Source organism: Montipora capricornis, chromosome 12 (genome assembly GCF_036669925.1).
Source record: "Montipora capricornis isolate CH-2021 chromosome 12, ASM3666992v2, whole genome shotgun sequence".
In the NCBI taxonomy this organism is placed as follows: domain Eukaryota; kingdom Metazoa; phylum Cnidaria; class Anthozoa; order Scleractinia; family Acroporidae; genus Montipora; species Montipora capricornis.
Window position 1 is genome coordinate 1,272,963 of NC_090894.1, and position 22,500 is coordinate 1,295,462.

A 22,500-nucleotide genomic window follows, 5' to 3' on the forward strand; every position below is an offset into this window, starting at 1 on the left:
GTTTGTCTTGGCCGGAGAAATTGAAATCGCGGAAAATTTGTAGTGCGTGTGTACTGTCTTTAATGTATGATGGCAAAGATTTGACGATAGGCGTCATAATCCTGTCTAAGTAGCTAGAAATGAGTTCGGTGGGGCAACTACAGGCAGAAACGATAGGTCGACCTGGGTTGTTGGGTTTGTGAATTTTAGGCAAGAAGTAAATGCACGAAGTTCTAGGGGTGTTGATGATGAGATTAGTGGCAGTGTCCGGTAATTGTTGATTAACTATAAGATTTTGAATGGTGTCTTTGACAAGTTTTTGATTGTTGGAAGTGAGATCTTTAGGGATTTTGGCATAAAACGAGGTATCCGAAAGTTGCCGCAAAGCTTCTTTTTGGTAAAGGTCGGACCGCCAAACAACTACCGCGCCGCAGGCAGTCACCGCTGGGCATTCATGGAGTGAAGACGTGTCTAGCGGAGCTCTGCAATGGAAGAGGTTTTTTTCTAATTATCATTCTACCAGCGCTGTACTTTTTTAGTAATGCTACATGTGAGAGAAACGTCTTCGGTCAGGGAAAAGATTGGTGCCTTCACGGAGCTTTGAACAAGAAAATAAGCAGAAAAGCGACACAAAGAAGTTACGGAACGTCGAGGAATCGATCATGTCGGACGCGGTTTTGGAAGAGCTAAAATTAATGAGAAGTGACCTTACAAGCCAAATTAAGAAACTGAGTGACGACGTTAAGCTTTTTCAACGCAATACGAACGAAAGACTACAAAAAATTGAGAGTGTTATATCTAAAGTAGAAGAAATAGACGGACTAAAATTCAAACAACAGGAGCTCGAAGCGGGGTTTGACAGCTTGAAGACTTCTCTCAACTCTATGAATATCAACACAGAAGAGATAGACAACCTTCGACGAAGTAATGACGACCTTCGGAAAAAGGTAGAACATTTAGAGAGGTACTCTAGAGATTTTAATACACGTATTTTAGGTGTAAGTGAAGAGGATGGCGAAGACTGTATGGCGATAATTTTGGATTACATTACACGTCTTGGCTTCGAACATGCAGAGGCTGAAGTTGAGAACGCGCACCGTACAGGGAAAAAGCAGGGTGAGAGGCCTAGACATGTCATTGCCAAGCTTTATAGCAGGCCATTTAAAAGAAAACTACTTCAAGCTGCCAAAAGTGCGGATGGGAAGACAGAGCTCAATGAGGTGAGGTTTGTTGAAGATTTCACACCTAACGACTTCGAAACTCGGAAAAAAGCTCTTCCACTTATGCGAAAGGCTTTTGAAGAAGGGAAGAGAGTTCGTTTCACAAAAGGAAAACTTTTTGCGGACGGAAGGGCAGTCTCGATCATGTAGAAATTTATAAATTTAAATATTGCGTTGTAAATGATTGATAAATTGTTTGTTTGTTTCTTACATTGTGTAGCACAGCAAAGGCAAGCGTTAATGTTTATCGCGCGATGATTTCATGTGTGTCCAATTTGCTTGTGCAAAGCTGCACAAGCGCGAAATTTGTGACTATCTTTTGCAGTAAATTTCTTTTTTTACGCTTTATTCTTAATGGTAATTTTTCAGACATCATATTATTCATATATCTCAAAGTTGTCACTTTATGGCTTTACTTATTGGAAAACTTTAGTAATTATTCTTGGATGGTTATTTAATTATAGATACCTGGCGATCCTTCTTCTCCTTAATTTTGATTGTTCTCTATGTTTTGTTATCAAAATTGGTAAAGGGTAAACTTATATCTTTAAATACGAGAGGCATCAGCAACTTTCGAAAAAGACGGACGATATTTACTTGGCTTAGAAAACAAAAACCAGATATTGTTTTCCTACAGGAAACACATTCCACTCGAGGGAATGAAGTTTTGTGGAAGAGAGAATGGGGTGCTACATTGTTTTGTTCTCATGGGGCTAACAATGCGAGAGGGGTGGCAATTTTAATCAGGAATAATTTCGACTGTACAGTTGAAGAATCTATTGTTGACTCTAACGGTAGATTTATTATACTTAAAGTTCTTCTAAGTGGAGAACCTGCTCTTCTAGTTAATATTTACGCTCCAAATCGGGATAACGAATTGGTTACCTTTTATCGGTCACTTTTGCAAACCATTGTGAAAAATAATTTGGACGAAATTGAAGATATTATTATTGGAGGAGACTTTAACTGTCCTTTAAATCCAGTTATCGATAAAAGAGGTGGCTGCATGATTCCAAGACAATCTGTAATCAACGTAATAGAGCAGTTACAGTCAGAACTTGATTTGCATGACATTTGGCGTGTAAAGAATCCCACGATACGTAGCTTTACCTGGAGTCAATCAAATCCTTTGGTTTTCTCAAGACTGGACTATTGGCTTATTTCCAATTCCTTATCGGACAACGTTTCTAATGTTGACATGATTTCAGCAATAAAAACTTATCATTCTGCAATAACAATAGAGTTTCAAGATGTTGATGACAAAGTAAAGGGTCCGGGGTTTTGGAAATTAAATTGCTCCCTTCTGAATGATAAACAATATGTTGATGAAATAAATTGTCTTCTCCCTTCTTGGCTTCAAGAAGGGAAGCGAGAACTTAATGACCCGCGCTCTGTTTGGGATAGGGTGAAATATAACGTAAAGAAATACTCCAGTCAATATTCGATGACTAAAAGTCAGCAGAGGAAAGCAGAAGAATGGCAGTTGAATAGAGAGTTTCAAGAAGCCTCTTCCGTTTTTCAAAAGAATCCCAGTCAAGAGAACTTATCAACTTTAAATGTTTTGAAAGAAAAAATGGAACAAATGTATGAAAAAAAGGTTGAGGGTATAATAGTTAGATCACGAGCGAGATGGTATGAACATGGAGAAAAAAATTCTAAATATTTTTTAATTTAGAAAAACGTAATCATATAAGAAAGCACATAAGGAAGCTTCGGCTTAGTGGAGTAATTACCTTAGATCCCTTCGAAATTTTAGAGGGAGAGAAAAAAATTTATAAAAATCTTTATAAATCAAGAAGGAATTGCTCAGACGAAAACGAATTATGCTTTCGCTTTGAAGACTTGCCTATTCCAACACTCCCACATGAATGAAGATCTCTCGGTGAAGGACTAATAAGTCTTGCAGAGTGCTCTAAAATTATAAACTCTTTTCCATTAAATAAGGCTCCCGGAAATGACGGTTTACCGATAGAATTTTATAAAACTTTCTGGAATCTCTTGGGGGAACCTCTTGTTGAATGCTTCAATGCGTCTTTTGAAAAAGGAGAAATGAGCCCTTCACAAAAACAGGCTGTAATTACATTAATTGAGAAAAAAGATCAAGATCGTTGTGATCTTCAAAACTGGAGGCCAATTTCTCTCTTGAATGTTGATACAAAGATAGCCTCAAAAGTTATTGCAGAAAGAATGAAAAGTTTGTTGCCTAAATTAATACATTATAATCAATCAGGATATATCCAAGGTAGAAATATCAATGAGAATATACGCTCAATTCTTGATATAATGGACTATACAAAAGCTAAGAAATTACCCGGAATTTTATTGTTTATTGACTTTGAGAAAGCATTCGACAGTTTGGAATGGACTTTTCTTGAAAGATGTTTAAATCAATTCGGTTTTGGGCCTGATTTCATAAGATGGGTCAATGTCTTCTATTAAAATATTCAAAGCTGTATCATAAACAATGGCTTTTGCTCTCATTACTTTAGGATTGAGCGTGGAGTTAGGCAGGGGGATTCTCTTTCCCCTACCTTTTTGTCACCGCGATTGAAATCTTAGCGATTGCTATGTGAAACCAAGACGATATCAAAGGCATAAAAATAAATGATTTAGAAACTAAACTGCTGCAGTTCGCTGATGACACAACTGTTGTTTTATCAGATTTAGATTCTGCAAGAGCTTTGTTTGTATTACTTGATCGTTTTGAGAAAGTCTCTGGACTAAAACTTAACGTTGCGAAAACAGAAGCAATGTGGATCGGCTCCCTCCAACACTGTGAAAATAAACCACCTGGGGTCAAATGGAAAACTTGCGTTAAGTTTTTAGGAATTTTCATTACATATGATGTACAGATACTAGTTGAGAAAAACTTCAAGCAAAGGCTGAAAAAAATTAGAAATACAATAAATTTATGGAAGTCAAGGGGTTTGTCAATTCATGGCAAGGTTAACATCATAAAAGCAATCCTTCTTCCAAAACTAATATACCCTAGCTCGGTGATAAGCACTCCGTGTGAGGTTATAAAAGAATTTAACAACTTAGTTTTTCATTTTTTATGGAACGGGAAGGATAAAGTTATTCGAAGCTCAACGTATGCACCCTATGAGCAAGGTGGCCTCAAAATGATAGATTATGAAACCATGATAAAAGCGTTGAGGTTGAGCTGGTTAATGCGCATAACGGATGAGGACTCATCAGGTTTTTGGAAGTCTTACCTTGATTACCTTTTGGATAATGAAGGGGGTCTTTTTCTATTTCAGTGTAATTATGATGTAAACCAGATTAACATCTCATCTACCTTTTATCAGGATCTATTGATGTGGTGGTCAAATATAAGAGAAACTTTAGATCCAAATAATGTTTATAAATATATTATATGGAACAACAAAGAAATCCAAATCGATGGTAAAAGCGTTTTTTATAAGAATTATTTTAATATGAATATTAAACATACAAAAGATCTACTCTTTGACAAGACAAATATAGAGTCTTTTAATGTTCTCAGAAGTGAGGGATTGCCAAGGTCTAATTTTTTAGTATGGACAGGCCTAAGGCAATCTGTTCCTTTGAAGTTGCGTGTTAACATACCCAATTTTAAGGTGATTCTTGATTTGGAGAGTCTTAAATGTCATGACTATTATTGTTTTCTTATAAAACAAAAATTGGAAAAGCCAAGTAAATGGGTTAAGCTAAAGAAAGAATTTAGCTTCGATGACAAACAAGTATCAGAGGCATTTCTTTTGCCAGTGAGGGTTGCTAATGAACCGTATCTACGCTCCTTTCAGTACAAAGTGTTAAATTCTGTTCTGTTTACTAATGACCGCTTGTGTAAAATAGGATATGTCTCTGACCCCAACTGCACTTTCTGTCATCAGCTAACAGAAACCATATCCCATATTTTGTTTGAATGCCCTTTTTCAAATTCTTTTTGGAATGAAGTTAATAAAAAAATTTTGAGTAAAATCAAGAGTTGCAGAGGCCTCTCGCTTACATATTGCGATGTTCTTGTTGGATCTTTAGAGGAGGAGATGGATCTATTTAATTATATTGTAATTTTGGGAAAATCTTTCTTGTGGACTTGCCGATGTAGAGAAACACTACCTTCTTTGTGCCATTTCATAAGAATTTTGACGATTAAATATGAAACTGAAAAATATATATATTTCAAAACGAATAAAACAAATTTGTTTAAAGAAAAATGGAAGATTTTTGAGGAAACAATTTTAACTAATAATTAGGCAACACTATCATTAAGGAAATGGTTTAAGTTAAACAAGTATGTAGATAAGAATTGTCAAATTTCTTTTTCTTTTTTTTCCTTTTTTTTTTAATTAATTTAATATGGTGTCATTATTAAGTTTTATTAACCAAATTTTATTTATTGATCTGTAATTTAATTGTCGAAAAAAATAATTGTAATTATGTAACTGTGGAAATAGTAGTAATAAAAAATAATAAAAAAAAAAAAAAAAAAACTACCGCGCCGCCTTTGTCGGCCGATTTAACAACCTTGTAGTTTCGTTTTATAAGATTTTTAAGCGACGCCAACTCTTCCGAGGAATGGTTGGAAAATTTAGTGTTGCGATTGAATTTAAGTTTGTTAATGTCGTGACGGCATTTTTTGGTGAAAAAATCTAAAGAGGCAAATTGTCCCTCTGGGGGAGTCCATTTGGATTTGCGAACTAGAAGTGTTTCAAAAATATCTTTATTAGAAGTGTCCGAATCATCCTCTTTGTCGTGAAAAAAGGCTTTTAACTGAACGCGGCGAAGGAATTTTTCAACATCTTGCTTAATAGAAAATTCGTTGGTGCGTTTGGTAATAGGAACAAAATTTAGGCCCTTACTGAGAACAGATTTCTCTGAGTCAGTAAGCCGAAGATTTTCTGGAATTGTAATAACGGTATTATGGCTATGCAATGTAGTGTCGTCGGTAATTTGCGGACCTATTAATTGTTGAAGTTTAAGAGTCTTGGTTTGGTGTAAATGGTCAAACAGTCCAGAATTAAGTTGTCGGATTTTAGCGCGAATCGATTGTACTAAAATTGCTGGACAGATTTTGGAAAATTCGGAGCGGCAATGAAGAATTTGTTTGTCAAGTGCGATTCGTTTTTGGCACATAGCTCTAATTGTGATCCTCATAATATTACGTGAAAAAGAATTTTGCGCACATCGAATTTGGTGAAGATACTGATTTGAGTGAGAGAATTTGAGTGACAGGAGACCCAAGACGACGATGCCAAGCTTGAAGCAACTCACCAAGGAGCTACGCCAGGAAATGGTAAGTTATCTTTGTCCTTTTCCCACACTTAGCAGTAACTTAGCTTTCCGTTGAGCCACTCTCAGTTTCGCCAAGACTAGGTTTTGTAGTCGCGTCAACTTCATCGGCCGTGGCCTGAGTTCTAAAGGCGGTCCTAAAGGTTTTCGCTCGAACTTTCATGCGTCTACATTCTCTCACTCAAATCAGTATCTTCACCAAATTCGATGTGGGCAAAATTCTTTTTCACGTAATATTATGAGGATCACAATTAGAGCTATGTGCCAAAAACCGAATCGCACTTGACAAACAAATTCTTCATTGCCGCTCCGAACTTCCCAAAATCTGTCCAGCAATTTTAGTACAATCGATTCGCGCTAAAATCCGACAACTTAATTCTGGACTGTTTGACCATTTACACCAAACCAAGACTCTTAAACTTCAACAATTAATAGGTCCGCAAATTACCGACGACACTACATTGCATAGCCATAATACCGTTATTACAATTCCAGAAAATCTTCGGCTTACTGACTCAGAGAAATCTGTTCTCAGTAAGGGCCTAAATTTTGTTCCTATTACCGAACGCACCAACGAATTTTCTATTAAGCAAGATGTTGAAAAATTCCTTCGCCGCGTTCAGTTAAAAGCCTTTTTTCACGACAAAGAGGATGATTCGGACACTTCTAATAAAGATATTTTTGAAACACTTCTAGTTCGCAAATCCAAATGGACTACCCCAGAGGGACAATTTGCCTCTTTAGATTTTTTCACCAAAAAATGCCGTCACGACATTCACAAACTTAAATTCAATCGCAACACTAAATTTTCCAACCTTTCCTCGGAAGAGTGGGCGGCGCTTAAAAATCTTAGTAAACGCAACGACATAGTTGTCAAATCGGCCGACAAAGGCGGTGCGGTAGTTGTTTGGCGGTCCGACCTTTACCAAAAAGAAGCTTTGCGGCAACTTTCGGATACCTCGTTTTATGCCAAAATCCCTAAAGATCTCACTTCCAACAATCAAAAACTTGTCAAAGACACCATTCAAAATCTTATAGTTAATCAACAATTACCGGACACTGCCACTAATCTCATCATCAACACCCCTAGAACTTCGTGCATTTACTTCTTGCCTAAAATTCACAAACCCAACAACCCAGGTCGACCTATCGTTTCTGCCTGTAGTTGCCCCACCGAACTCATTTCTAGCTACTTAGACAGGATTATGACGCCTATCGTCAAATCTTTGCCATCATACATTAAAGACAGTACACACGCACTACAAATTTTCCGCGATTTCAATTTCTCCGGCCAAGACAAACTTATTTTCACCATGGACATTACATCTCTATACACAGTCATTCCTAACAGCGAAGGTCTTCAAGCACTTAAACACTTTTTCGATCAACGCACTGTCAAAGAACCTAGCTCGGAAACGCTCCTCCGCCTTGCCGAACTAGTTTTAACGCTTAACTGTTTTTCATTCGCCGGCAACTATTACAAACAAATTAATGGTGTAGCGATGGGCACAAGAATGGGACCTAGCTATGCCAATCTTTTTGTAGGATATGTTGAACACCAATTTTTTAATCAGTACAACGGCCCCAAACCTGAACTCTACGGCCGCTACATCGACGACTGCATCGGCGCTATTTCATCCAGCAGAGAAGAACTCGATCAATTTATAACCTCCGTCAACTCTTTTCATCCGGCTCTTAAATATACCTGGGAAATTTCGGAAACTTCATTGGCTTTCCTAGATATCAAAGTTTCTATTAGAGGCAACGTGCTATGTACTAGTGTGCACTACAAACCTACTGATTCACACAATTATTTTTTGTATTCGTCGTCACATCCATCACATGTCAAGAACTCCATTCCTTATTCTCAATTTCTTAGACTTCGACGTCTATGTAGTGATTACTCCGATTTTTCCAGCAAATCAGAGGAGATGTGCCAGTTCTTCGAAAAACGTGGCTATCCTGTCTCTGTGGTCAAAGAGGGCAATCATCGCGCCCAACAATTTGATCGACCGTCATCACTACAAACGTCACAAAAAGATAAGAATGACAGAATTCCATTCACCCTCACTTTCCATCCTCATAATCACGCAGTCAAAAGCATCATTCTTAGTAATTTTAAATTACTCCAAAATGATCCCGAGACTGGTAGAATCTTTTCGCAACCTCCACTTATTTCATTCAAACGCGACAAAAACGTAGGCAACTTTTTAGTTAGAAGCGCGCTCAAAACCAACGAGCAACCCGGCACTTTCAAATGCGCGCGCTCACGATGCAAAACTTGTCTTTTCATTGTTAACACTAGCAAGATATCGGGACCTAAGCGATCTGTTAAGATCACCGATCGTTTCACATGTACCTCCGCAAATGTCATTTATTGCATAACCTGTACGTTATGCAATAAATTATACATTGGTGAGACAGGTAGACGACTAGGTGACTGATTCCGCGAACACCTTCGCGATGTTGAGAAGAATGACAAGGATGCATCTAAGCCAGTCGCTCGCCATTTTAATCTGCCTAACCACTCCAAAAAACAAATGGCTATCTGCGGCCTTTCCCTACATCTAGGTACGACGGAAAGCCGCAAGAATCTGGAACAAAAATTCATCTTTCAAATCGGCACCCTTAATCCTCACGGTATTAACGAACGCTTTTCATTTAACTAATATATTCCTACTTTTCACGTTGCCATGTTACCACCAATAGCGTAGCTCCTACTCTACTATAAAAACCACACGTAACCCATAATCCCTCGATTCGCTCTGACGAAGGGCTAACGCTCGAAACGTCAGCTTTTAGAATCTCCGTACGGCGGTCAATTTACATTATCACCTCCGTTGATAAACCACATTTTTGACCTCGATAAAGTCTAACTTGAGCCCGCAATATGGTCACGTGATACTGGTCAGCGGATGCCTTATTTTGACAGGTGTCAATTGACCATACCATTGATGTCCTTCACTGGCGAAAAATGTCTGCGCATGAGTCGCGAAATATGGCACGTGATACGTTTCCGGGAGTATCATTGGCTCTCATGAAAAAAGCACTCCCGAGAAGAACAGAAAAATGGCTGCCGTTTGAGAATCGGTAGCTTGTTGGTTTCCGTTCTTTTTAGAGCGATCAGGGCTAGTTTTAAAGCCAGTTTCAAGTGGAATGTATTCTTAGAGAACGTCTATGTTGTGTAAAACGTTTGCAAGTCCAATCCAACCATCATCCTCGGAAAATTTGCTCCTGGAAAATTTTATTTCGTGGGAAAAGAGCTGCGAAACAGGTGAGTTTTTTGCGCAATTTTTAATGTGGAAAGTTTGTTGCCACCGGGTACAAAAAGTTACTGTAATGTGCAGAAAGGAGGATTCCTAAGGTTTCCGTTCATGTGTGAATTGGCTTGTACCAGGTGGCAGGGAAATGGCAATATTGTTCAACGTGAAGGTTATTTTTTTCTGCGTTACACCTTACGATCGGCACCTCTACATGAATGATCAATGATTCGATCAGATATGAATTTGATTTTGAATGTGATTGTGTCATTGGGAACGTAACCCTAGTATCAAATATTTTAAATAGCTGCTTTTAAGGTCATTTATATTCCCTTTTCTGGTGAATGTCTAGGTTATCATACTTTTTAGCTGTCACAACTCAACGAACCTTGCATTCAAGTAGTTACCAAGTTATGGATTTGCAATTAATCTGAGCTTAAAATCAAAATCAAAATCCATGTTAGTTAAAATAATGTTTGGAAGAACAGAAGTGTAGGTACAGATATATATAGGTATCTATAGATTCAGGTTTTTTTAGACTATTGCTTTCTGGAAGCATTAATGATGTAATTTTGGTTTTAGGGGACTGTCATGTGTTGTTGGATCAAGGAAATTCTGTTTTGAGTCAAGTATGGTTGACAGTGGATAGTTGTTCCTGAAAAGGCTGAAAGGAAGCTTTATTGCCTTGGACTTTTTTTGCTTACACCCCACATGTTTGTTCTTTTCTTACATGGCAAAATTTAGTAATATATTATGTGATTTGCAGCTGCAGCTAGAAACAGTGTCCCATAAGGTCTCATTGGGGTTGATGGCAGTAAAATATATTTTTTTAAAAATATGTTTAAAGCTTTTATGGTACATGTAACTTCTCATCTTGGTCCTGCTGGACTTCAAACATGCTCTACCATTTTGCACAAGGAAATTGTCAATCAACTGTTACCTTTTGGTGTATTTGCAATATGATCTTTTGGATACCAATTGATTTATTTTTTTTATCCTTATGTGTAGATATCCTATGTCTGTATTTCCTGTAGTGTCTTTGTTATAGTAAGCACATGACCCCACAAGCATGTGTTATTGCTTTAATATTGATTGTGTTTGAATAAAGGATATTGTTGTGTTGTCTTGTAGATAATGCAAAACATCCTCAGTTGTATTTGCATTATTTCTGAATGTTACTTTTAAAGGGCAAACCATTAAAAAGTGTACAAAGTTTGCAGGAGTTCAGGAAAAATATTCAAAACATTCATTGATTTGAAGTTCCTTAAGCAGGTAAATCTTGAAGAGTTTACGCAACCATATTTGGAATATACGGCATTTCTATTTGGGAATGTTCAAGTCCACAGAATTCATTTTCTTTATGTTGAGAAGTGCTGTAAGACTGTTGACTCCATGGGGTTCCCCATTGACGAGTAAAATCATCTGGTGTTAGACAGTAAAATACTCTGGCTTTAGACAGAGTAAAATATCAAGTATGGCCGGTTTAGGGGTGAAAGGGTTAAAGTGCGATCATTACTTTGACTTTCTTTCTTCATTTGAACCAAAACAAAGTGATTAATTATCACCTCGACCATTGCTATTATAACAACGGCTTTGGCTTTTAGAACAAAGTATCAAAGTTGAAGCTGGTGGCTCAAGGAGTCAACTTTGCAAAAAAGTTAGGTTAAAAATACTTTTATGGTATTTGAGTATTATTGTAGAACAAATTGGCAAAATATCATTAAAGTCATTAAATTAATGAGAATCCAAACATGAGGATGCAGTTTGCTCAGGAGGGTTACCCTTAAAGGTAACAGAATCTTGTTTTCTGGATGTAGGCTAAAGAAATCTGACCCCTTAGGGGAACCAGTTCTAAATTGACAAATGACTGGCATTTTATAATTCATAAGTAAAAGCTACTTGCTTGCTTACCAAATTCGTCTACAGTTTCATTCATTTTTCAGACTGATAGCCTTACATGTACTGCAGCAACTCTGCCAGCTGTTTGGTCTCAGTATCATAAGCAGTACCCCCTTGGGGTAGTTTGTTCGCTTCACCACCATTGTTTAACCCTATCCAGGGACTAAAGCAGGGATGGAAATTGATTACAGCTTAAATAAACTGGACCACTTTTTTTACTTCTTACACTTACTGCATTCAACTTTAATTTATTCATCCTTTGAAATGGTAGGAATGATTACTATTATTTACAGCAATTGCTAAAAATTCATTGCATCTAATGTTGAAATATTTTTTACATATGAGTCTTAAGTATTTATGAGTCAATGAGTTAGTGCAGTTACCCTAACCCATAAAATGAAAGCTAAAATTTCAGAGAGTGCTTAGGCCTAATCAATAAATTACATGTATTGCTATATTGACTGTGAGTCTCATTGACTCATGACTCATTAACTAATTGACTCATAAATCATGGGACCTCTTTACATATGGAAAGGTAACAGGAGTTATTTCTGTGAAGTCTTATCCAGAAAACTGCAACATGGGATTATGTCCCTTTCAAATGTAGCTTTGTATGCTTTTGCTCAATGTCTTTGAACGATTATAACGGAAATATGAAGTTATGGTTTTTCTAAAAGTTAAATCTAATGCAAGGGGATTAAAATTATTGAAGCAGCTGTGTTGCAACCAGAGTCTGCAAAGAGAGGTTAGATAATTTTTTGTACTGGAAGTACTTCGTAAGCCAGCGTGAAATTTGTGAAAAGTTTTGGAGGGTGGCACTGAATCACCTTCAACAAGTTTTCTTAACTTTAAAAATACCTTATTTGATATCCTCCTGCTGTTTTATTGCTGGAAGATAAAATCAATTCCTGATTAAGTATTTTTGTTGTCACATTAAACCACTACAATGTGGTGAAAGCGTATTATTAGCTGTAGTAATATTTTGTTACGGTAAAATTCTCCCTGCTAGTAAGCTGGACTTCTGAATCAAATATTGTTGTTTTGGCTATTCAGAGTTAACCTAAATCTAAGTTTATTTCTATAATTTGGAGGAAAGCAAACAACTGGCATTTTGCTTGGAACAACTATAACAAAATATAATTGCAACTAAAAGGTTTCCTTCTAGTGTACCCAATATGAGGTGCTATGACATGTTAAGTATGATTTTGGTTATTATTACTGCTCAATTCACTTTAAAATTCATTTTTGAACGACTGAAATACATTTCTTAATTTTCCCCTCGGTCTTAACAAATTTTCCTCTATGGACCACTTGAATGGCAATTTTAACAACTTAAAAAAAAATGCGAAAATCTTAACATTTTCTGTTGATGCGGGACCCCGCGGAAACAGTGTGTAACTATTTAGTTGGAAGAGAAACCATTTGGAAATTTAGTGGTATCTTTTTTGTTCCACTTTTTAAAAGATAAACGCATGAATTGAAATCAAGATGGTAATCCATTAGCTGGTAAGCTCCACAAACGAATTTCCACTCGAACACTAGCAACCGAGACTCGCGTTGACCTTGAAATTTTTAAAGAAATTTCCCTCGTAGCCCTGTTGGCTTAAAAGAGAATCTCACTGCCATAGAAACGCACTATGCAGTCAACATTCGTCCGTTTTACTGGCCTGAAAAAGGGTCTTTTTTTGTTGACGGAGATCCAATAACATCGAACTAATAAACACCGAATGGCAGCCATGTTTGATTTGAGGTATTGAAGTCACATGACAAGGCCTCGACCAATCAGACATTTTTCGCCAGTGAATTGATGTCCAATATCAAAGATGTATGCTGTAAACTAGCTATGGTGTAAACTGGAGTATTGCCTCCTCGATGAGCTCTAAACTTGAGCCCGTGATATGGTTACATGATACTGGTCACATTGGTATATGAAGGGGCGGACGGACGGACGGACGTACGGACGTTCATGACGTCATGGCTATAAAACCAAATTTTCTCACATCAAAGGGTTACCATATTTTCTTAGCTATGGTGCTCCGCGTGTGCGCGCCTTCGGCGCGCGCGGGCAAGGGGAATTCAGTTCAATCCGCTTCTTAATTTTAAGAAAGCTGGAAGGACAGGCAGACTAAATCGAAAGAACCGCCCCATAAGACGTATTTTCATAAGCACTTGGATAGAATCTTAAAAAACACACACACACATTGCACTAGCCTACCTCCGTGTTTAATTTGCAAGTCAAGCTAGCTTGGCCTAAACCAAATATTTTCATCTCATCAAGAGCATGATTCCTAGATATTTTTTTTTGGTCAATCTTAAATTACCGACAAGTTGCCACTGGAATAGCACGGTTCTTGGTAAAAACAAGGCATCAAATACAGTAACAATGGCCAAACTACTGAGCACACAACTATAAAATAGTCCTTTGCACTGCTGTTTGAGAAAGTTATCTATGCTAATAATGTCATCGCCTGCTATCACGTGAGGTATTATGATGTCTGTCGCCTCAAGAGTTCGACGGAGAGGTCTTGATTTTTCCTTTGGGCTTTTCGGGTGGAGGTGGAAAATCCATTGGTTTTTTTATTACTGCTTCTAGTCCTACAAGATAATTAGTGACAAAAATATTATTAATTAAGGCCACCCCTTTTTTTTCTCCGTTTAGCGTCGTTCGACCGACCCAAGTTTTTGGCATTTCCCAAAAAAAAAAAAAAAAAAAAATTAACAACGTTTTTAAACAATTTTTATTTCGCACAGGAGTTTTCGGGGGTTGTTCCTTTTTCCCAATTTTTCCCTTTTTCTTAATTTTGCAACAACATTCTACCAACTTTTCCTCCATATTGGTTTTGGGTTCACGTCTTGTTGTTTTCCTGGCTCCACAGCTTTGATGCAGGGATACCAGGCCTCCGATTCCGATAATGCTTACGATTTTTTTTTTTTTGGTTTTTTTTTTTTTTCAATCCGACCGACCGACCGACGACCCAATGTCAGGAAACGCATTCGACGGTAAACTAAAAAGAAAAAAAAAGGGGATGGCCTAAGAACCATGAACATATCCGTTCAGCTGCGAGTTTCCCAAGCAAAACCATCAAAGTTGGAGGTAGGGGGGTGGGGGGGAGGGTTAGGGGTGTCGCACTTCTTCGGAACACCATCCCAAATTCCTAACCGCAAAATTCTTTTGGGAACTAGAATCTCCAAAAAGCTTACACTGGGTTGCCTGGGGTACCCGTTACACAAAAAACAGAAGGCACTGAATTGGGTGCTTTTGAACTGCAGGGTTCCAGTTAATTTTTTCAAGTGGGGCGTCATTAAGACCATTTGAGGGATCATTCACATGTCCCGCCAGCAGAGGCCCTTTGGTTCACACGTTTAATTATTTTGTAATGTCCTGTCCCATTTTGAGGTCTTATAGTTTCTTAAGCTGTGGTAATAAATTCAGTTTAAAGATAACAAAACACGCTCTTGAGTAAAATTCACTCGTTTCTTCTTTAAATAAATAGCCTGCAAAAAACTAACTGCAAATTGCTCTAACCATAGTTAATCTAAGGACTGGTTATGAAACCCTGGGAATTTCAAAAAGAAGGAACAATACAGTCGCAATTAGATGTTGAACCGACCGTGACCCTGCACAATCTTTTGTTTTTGGTTCGCAAGTTAATTTCGAATAAATTAGTCGAAACTTTTGATTGGTTATCCTGCCGAAAAAAGCGTGTTTTTGTCGGGTTTTGTGCAGGGTCAAGGCCAAAAAAGCGAACAAAAACATGAAACAAAGAAACTTGTCGAGTTTCATAAGCAGCCTACATCTATTAACTATGCTCTAACGGACGTTTTCCAACATATCTTGCAGTTGCACTAAGCAAACGTTTATTGCACACACTAAGAAAGGACTGAAGGTGTTGTTTCCGCTTCATAATTCCTCTTCTTGTTAGTCTAATCTCACGCCAGGTCAAAACATTTTTTGGCTTTTGGCTTCTTTGCCGGGATCCATTTTGACTTCAGGGTGAACTATTTACACAATCGAGAGGTTAAGTGGCCATGTAATTGAAAATCTCAACATCTATGAGATACAAAAACAGACTCGCGAATTATCGCAAATCACAATGCTGACAAGCGCAAAAGCAGAAGAAATGGTTAAGTAAATATGAAGTTTGTTACTATCTCAATGTTTTTGGGTTAGAGTAAAGGGATATATTGTCACGCAAATTATGCAATTTCATGACACTCAAAATTCGTAAAAAGCGCGAGTTTCATGTAAACAATCTTCGCACTAGCAAGTCGTAGGAATAAAATTGGATTAACCAGGAAGTTAAAGAAATATTGTTGGCTTCCCAAATATATTTCATTACAATGACAAAATCATTTTGTCAGAGAAATAAAATTCATTTCTCCTCGGGTATCACATTTCAACGCACGTATGCAAATTTGTTAACTCATTTTCAACGCGATTCCCGGGAAATTTTTCTTCTTTCAAACACATTGTATTAGCAAAAATATTATTTCTCGTCAAGCGTTGCATCTTTTATGTTCAAATAACCGCTAAAAATAAAGATTAATTAAAACGATCTATCCGTATATATTTTTTCATAATTTAATATTGTGTCAAAATTTGCACAACAATCAAATCACAAAAATAGCAACAAACGCAACAAATTTACCTCTTCGTCGAATTCTAATGCTTAACACAGGAATCTTTAGTTATTGTGAAAATCTTTCTATATTCGTTAGCAATTATCCTTTCAAATTTCAGAGAAATCGGCCAGTCCACGAATATTTTACGAGTTTTTTTCAATGGGATGTGAAAAGGCCAAGTGGATGTTATGCATAATAGGGGAAGTTCGCGCGATCAAGTTGCGCGTGTGACCAGTTATAAATAAGTATCACCACAGAAGACAAGAACATCATTCTAAAAGCTTATTCTACGCAAAAAGTAGGTTTTGGAGGTAATTTTGAGAGTGGAAATTAAGTTTACGCCGCATGGTATATTTATATTTCATTAAGTTAACACAACAGAAAGACGCTTATCTTATTTTGACACGAAAATGCTTTACTATAGCTATGAAAACTATCCAGTGAAGCTCGCATATTACCCAACCTGATGAATTCATAAAGGCCACCTTTTCCAGCGATATATTTTTTTAATCAAACCTCATATTTGCTATACTAGGCAAAAAACCCTTCCTATTTCATGACGTGCTTGAAGACAAGTAACTCAATCGTGTCAAATTACACTCCTTGTCAAAATAAAATAAATTTCCCACAAGTGTTCAGCATCAACCCCTTAACTGAAAAACCCTTTACTTGAATTATCAAGCAAAAAGGGGGCAACAAGCTTTCTTTCAAATAATTTTTGACTAACAAGAATTAGTGAAATTTCCAATTGTTACCAGAAGACTGTGCACAATTGAGTACAAAAACAAAAAAGCGCAGATCCAAGTCTCTGTCTTTGTTAAACCCATAAGTTACTAGAGAATTCTCCATTTGATTTCAGTGTTGTACCAAACGCCACACTTGTTCAATATTAGAACTACAGCTCTCTTTGATTACGACTCGACGGGCGGCAGATTGTTGTCGAAGTCTATTACTCGTGCCTTTTAAGATTCCAGATTTTTTTTTTCAGCGCATGTCTTGTTCAGTATCCAATTGACTTTCCATTTAAATATTGGGCTCCATAAGGGTATATTTTGTTTAAAGATCCACTAAAACGCCATTCGCGTTACATGACTTTCGACGCCATTGCCGGTTAAGGAAAAGGAAAGGAAAGGAACTTTATTTAAGTGTCGAGTCATTCTAGCGCCGAAGCACTAATTGGGGACACTGTAAATTGAAATTAACAATTAACACAAATCAAGTCAAATTTTGGTTTTTGAGGAGAGGGGAAACCGGAGTACGCGGAGAAAACCTCTCGGTGCAGAGTAGAGAACCAACAAACTCAACCCACATATGACGCCGAGTCATGGAATCGAACCCGGGCCACATTGGTGGGAGGCGAGTGCTCTCACCACTGCGCCATCCCTGCACTCCATTAATCATTCTACTGTGTTCGCCAGCAAAATCTACGCATTTCCCACTACCCTACCCATCCTAAGAAAATACGCGCAGAAGGCTCTATGCACAAAGACACCACTTAGCAGGGGAGTGACAGGCAAGACTTTTACCGACACGGAAAAAAAACGAAGCAAATAAATAAATAAAACCAACAAATGAAACGCAGATTCCGACTGGGTTTGCCTTACTGGCAACCCAGAAACTAGTATTGAAAAATAAGCATTCCTTATGGCTTCGTTCGAAATCCTTCAGGGAGACGGGCATCTATTTACAAACGTTTAATTTATCCATTACATGTTCCGAGAACTGGAACGAAAATCCTTTTGTTTCCACAGAGAAAAGAGACGCTGGCTGACACAATTGAAAGAAACAGTATTAATAGGTAACTGCAAATTTCCTTTTCTCGAATACACTGAATTTTCGGTAAAATATGATGTATAGCCATCATATCTGCAATCGGCGTCAAAATTGTTGAGACACTCTTATCCTTTAGAGTCGATTTCAAGTTCGGCTGCGCAAATGGCCCCCTCCCCCGCACCCCCAGGACAATGTTGTGTTTTTCTGTTTTCTACGAGCCTTGTTGACAGCGGTACAACATTGATTAGGGTGGGGGAGGGAGGGGTATCCCGGAAACGTACTTTCTGGACAAGTTTTTTTTGCAAACAATGAATGTGTCGTTGCCAGTGTGCTCTGTTTACAACTGTCTCAACTAATTTTGTCGCCGATTATGGGATCATTCAAACACGCGCTCCGTTCTATTTCGGTCGGGAGAGCGAGCGGCTGCAAAGCGGCGAAAATGCTCGTCATCATTCCACTTGCGGCCAAAAAACGGACAACGGAGCAGCCATCGATTTACCAGCGTGTGTTTAAATAATCCCGGGATAGAATATCCCACCAGCAACACAGGCCATAATAAGTGAAAGAGCCTTTGGTCATTTTTGACACTAGATTTTAATGAATGGATCGGAAAAGTAATATGTTGAACATGCTCTAACATAATGAAGAAAGCTAGACGCATTTCTGCGTGAACTGGATCGCGCTTTCCCGATGTCCTCTATCGTCAAATTGAAAAACAAAGAAAAGTGCGGTAGAGATGTCGGCTACATTTCTATTTAGTTCAGAGTGATGACGACATGCAAACATATCAAAAGCATTGATGTCACGCTATGGTGATTTCTAAGAACTGGGAAAGTCCCTTACATTAAACTCACTGTTTTTGGTGTCTAAAGCGTTGGAAACCTACAGTAAGCGACAAAAGTAGTTGAGACACTGAACTGGGAAGACAACAATTAGGGAAAAAGCACCTTAACATTACATTTTCCACTTTCCCCTCTTCCCCCGCCTCCCACCTTCAATGTTAGTAACGGAAGAAGGAAGAGGTGGTGATAAGAAAACAGCATTGTTTGGGGGGAAGGGGGTTAGATGGAAAGACTTTGGGGGAGGGATTTGTCCGAGATTCCTTAAAAAGGGAAAGTGTCTCAACACTTTTGGCGCTTATTGTCTGAACTAGAAAATACACCATTACCTGAGCTAGGTAAAAACCCGGGTGGGAATGTTAGAAACATAAATGGTAGTACTTGATACTCTTTTTAAATTAAAACTAACTGGAAGTAATAGATGTTATTAAGGATGTAGTTACAGCAATTTTCACTATTTGACAATGACATCACAGTAGCTCACAAACCTAAGTAACAATGGTGGGGATGGTTTTCCAGTGAAAAATTGATGCTGAAAAAATAGGCATTTGCCCGTTTTGCAAACGACTGTAAGGGATTGACGTCAATGGACACAATGGAAAAGGCTAGGGTATCTCGGGCCTCAAATTATTGAATTTTAAAGAGCATGGAGATCAAGCAAACCATTTCAGAGCATGTGACTGTCGAGAAAAGTGCTTCGTCGCCATCGAAGATTATCATCGAGAATGCGCCGTCAACCTCTTCGACTACTTTCGAAATTAAGGCGGGAGGAAAGTCAGTTTACTGTCAAGAGATTATTGGCTGGTTAATACCAAGCATTTCGTCGTTTAAAAGACTTCACTAAAAAGTTATCATCAAACACAAATGGACATGACAATCTTACTTTAAATTGAAAGCCTTTTTGATTGTTATTTGATCTCTTTTTTTTTTCAACAAATTTGTAATTTCTTAATCATATAGTAGATATTGGAAAGAGCTACGAATAAGCAGTCGATTTAGCACTATATAAATCTTTTACTACGGTCAAAGGGGGGGGGGGGGGGGGGGTACGGTTTCAGCCGTTTGTCCTTTATTTTATTATCACAAACCTGAATAATTGCACCTTGTCGCCTGACTGTCGTCGTGGAAATGCACGTGCAGTTATGGCTGTTGAGTGCAGCTGCTCACGGAAAAAAAATCTTTTTTTGTGATGGAAGCTTCTTTGTGCCTGAGAAACTATGGTGAAACTAAACTTGACAGTTGAAGAGCTACAATCTTGGACAAAACTCTTGGGAAACATTCTAGCTTAAGTATCAATTGACATGCACTTACAAAGTATATTGGTCCTTCCCACTCCCCCCAAACCAATGTTGACAATGTGATGCAAAATATACTGTGCAAGCCTTTGCCCATTTTTAAACCAACATTGGAATGAGGGGAGGGGGTCAAGTGGGAATAATTTAATCATACAGACAAATTAGCGCGTCACATTTTCCTAACGAGTTTTGTCCAAGATTGTAGACTATGTCGATTTTTTGCTCCAAAAACATTGGCACTTTTAACTTCTATGGTCACCTTTAGACACTTGAGGCTAATGTTTTGATAAAACTAAGAATATTTATGAACATCTGCTAGGAAGTAATTTAAAAAATATGAGCAACTTTCCAGCAATATTTCTAAATTTGAAGTACTAATCAGAGGTGTGTCTGAAAAAAATCACGAGAGTGTTGCGTAGCAACAACGTCAAAGTTGGTTCCAATCCTGTAATAGCCTGTTGCAGGCTCTCAGATAGTCGAGAAAACGAAAAGAACTGCGTGTGAAAAGCGAGTGGGGGCTTGGGTCGAGGCAAGTCGGGAGAGCCTGTAAGCATCTCTTTAAATTCTTCATTCCGCCCACTTTGCAAATAACCTTTCTCATGTCAAAATGTCAATGTCAAAGTAGCCTGCAGTGCAGGCGTATTTTGGGCGCGCGAGTGCACATTTTCTTATTAGGCTTTCATCTTAGATTTGGTAACTGTGGAGGAATGGGGCGAGGAAATATTCGCCGAGGGAGTAGGTGTTAAGTGGAAAAATGAGCGAGTGGGGAGGGGGAGGGGAAGGAAAAATACGCCTGCCCGCAGGGCATGTTCGTTTGCAAAACCCGTACACCAGATGGACGGGGCCTCTGATTGGTGCGTTAAGTTGCAACTTGATTGATGCCTGTCACTTAAGGAGCTTTTTTTCTTCCGGCCGTTCCGCAATACTTGTGATTTAGAGAGAAAATGGCGAAAACACGCTGAGCTTTGACGATGCTCTGGCAGAAGCGCTTTCATATCTCTCTGAACTGGGCATGTCGCGTGTATTACGCCCCGAACAAAAGGAAGCCATTTATTCTCTTGTTCATGGAAGCGATTTATTAGCATTTCTTTGGTAAAAGTCTCATCTTCCAGTTGTTGATCTGCGTGAAACAAATATTATCGTCGAAAGCTGCGTGTGTGATTGTTGTCTGTACGCTCAAAAGCATCGTGCAATATCAGTTAACGGAGGCATCTTTAACGGCTCCGAGTTGACAGTTGAATCAAACAGGGCAGTGAATTCTAATTTCCGCCAGTTCATCAGGATTTCTGTCAAGTAACATACTCTCACATTTTAGGTAATCGCTGAATTCTTTAAAAACAGCCTTGCGGATTGCAATGATCATTACTGGGGCAAGCGCTTTGTGTTTAAGGATAGCATTAGACACTTCACGCCAGTTTTCGCATGCAATGTTTTTGAGCAAGTTTTTTGTTGGTTCGTCACGGGGAGTTCTCGTAGTCACAGTTCCTGACGGAATCATATACACAACTTTTACTTGAAGTCCTGTTTGCGGCAAATCATCGACGTTAAGATTACTCTGCATTTCATCCCAACTCATAACAAGTTTTGATTTTCTCCACGAAGGGCTCGCTTTCTCCGGAGTTGCTGGTGTGCGTTTCGTGCTTTTAGAGACAGACTTTAACGTTGGAGTCGTGCTCGCCTTGACAAACTCGAACAACTGGCCAAGACTGCGAATTTTTCGACCACACGGGTTGCAAACGCGATCAGAATATATTGCAGGATCGCGCAACAATACTAATCCGACACGACTACAAACCTCTGCTAACACAACTCCAAGGCTGCCCTTCCTCTGCGATGGTTTAAAAAGGTTTTCCTAGGACGAATACACTTGTTTGCCGGGAATATTGCCAAATTTCACTTTAAAAGAGCTTTTGCAAATCCTACAGCTGTCGTTAGGACGTCTTTCCGACATAATTTCACTAACATACTCGCTCGCTCGCTCGCTCGCTCGCTCGCTCGATTTCTGTTTCGCACGAAGTTGACAAGTACACGTGTGTTAATGTTTTTGTTGAAGTAAATTTCTGGCTTCCGGTAATAAAAACAAGATCGATGTTCATTGGCTGCTTGCACATTTCCGGAAAGGCGGTCAAGCGGTACTAATTAGGGGGCGTTCAATGATTTCGCAGGCTTTGCGGGCAGGCGTTATTTCTAGTGCTCCCCACCCGCCACTGCACCAACCCTCTACCGGTCAAGCAACTAATTACAATTAAAGTTAAAGATGGCGGCATCGAAAGCCTGATTTATCTAGCGTTCCGCTCCAAAATAACGCCTGCACTGCAGGCTAATGTCAAAGTGTTGA

The 22,500-nt window shown here is 38.4% G+C and overlaps 1 protein-coding gene and 1 pseudogene across 1 annotated transcript in view; both read right to left on the reverse strand.

Moving 5' to 3' along the window:
* LOC138025285 (uncharacterized) overlaps positions 1-22,500 on the reverse strand; it is a 411,211-nt gene that overhangs the window by 259,953 nt on the left and 128,758 nt on the right. The gene's annotated exons all lie outside the window — the stretch shown is intronic.
* On the reverse strand, positions 21,403-22,113 carry LOC138027353 (uncharacterized; annotated as a pseudogene).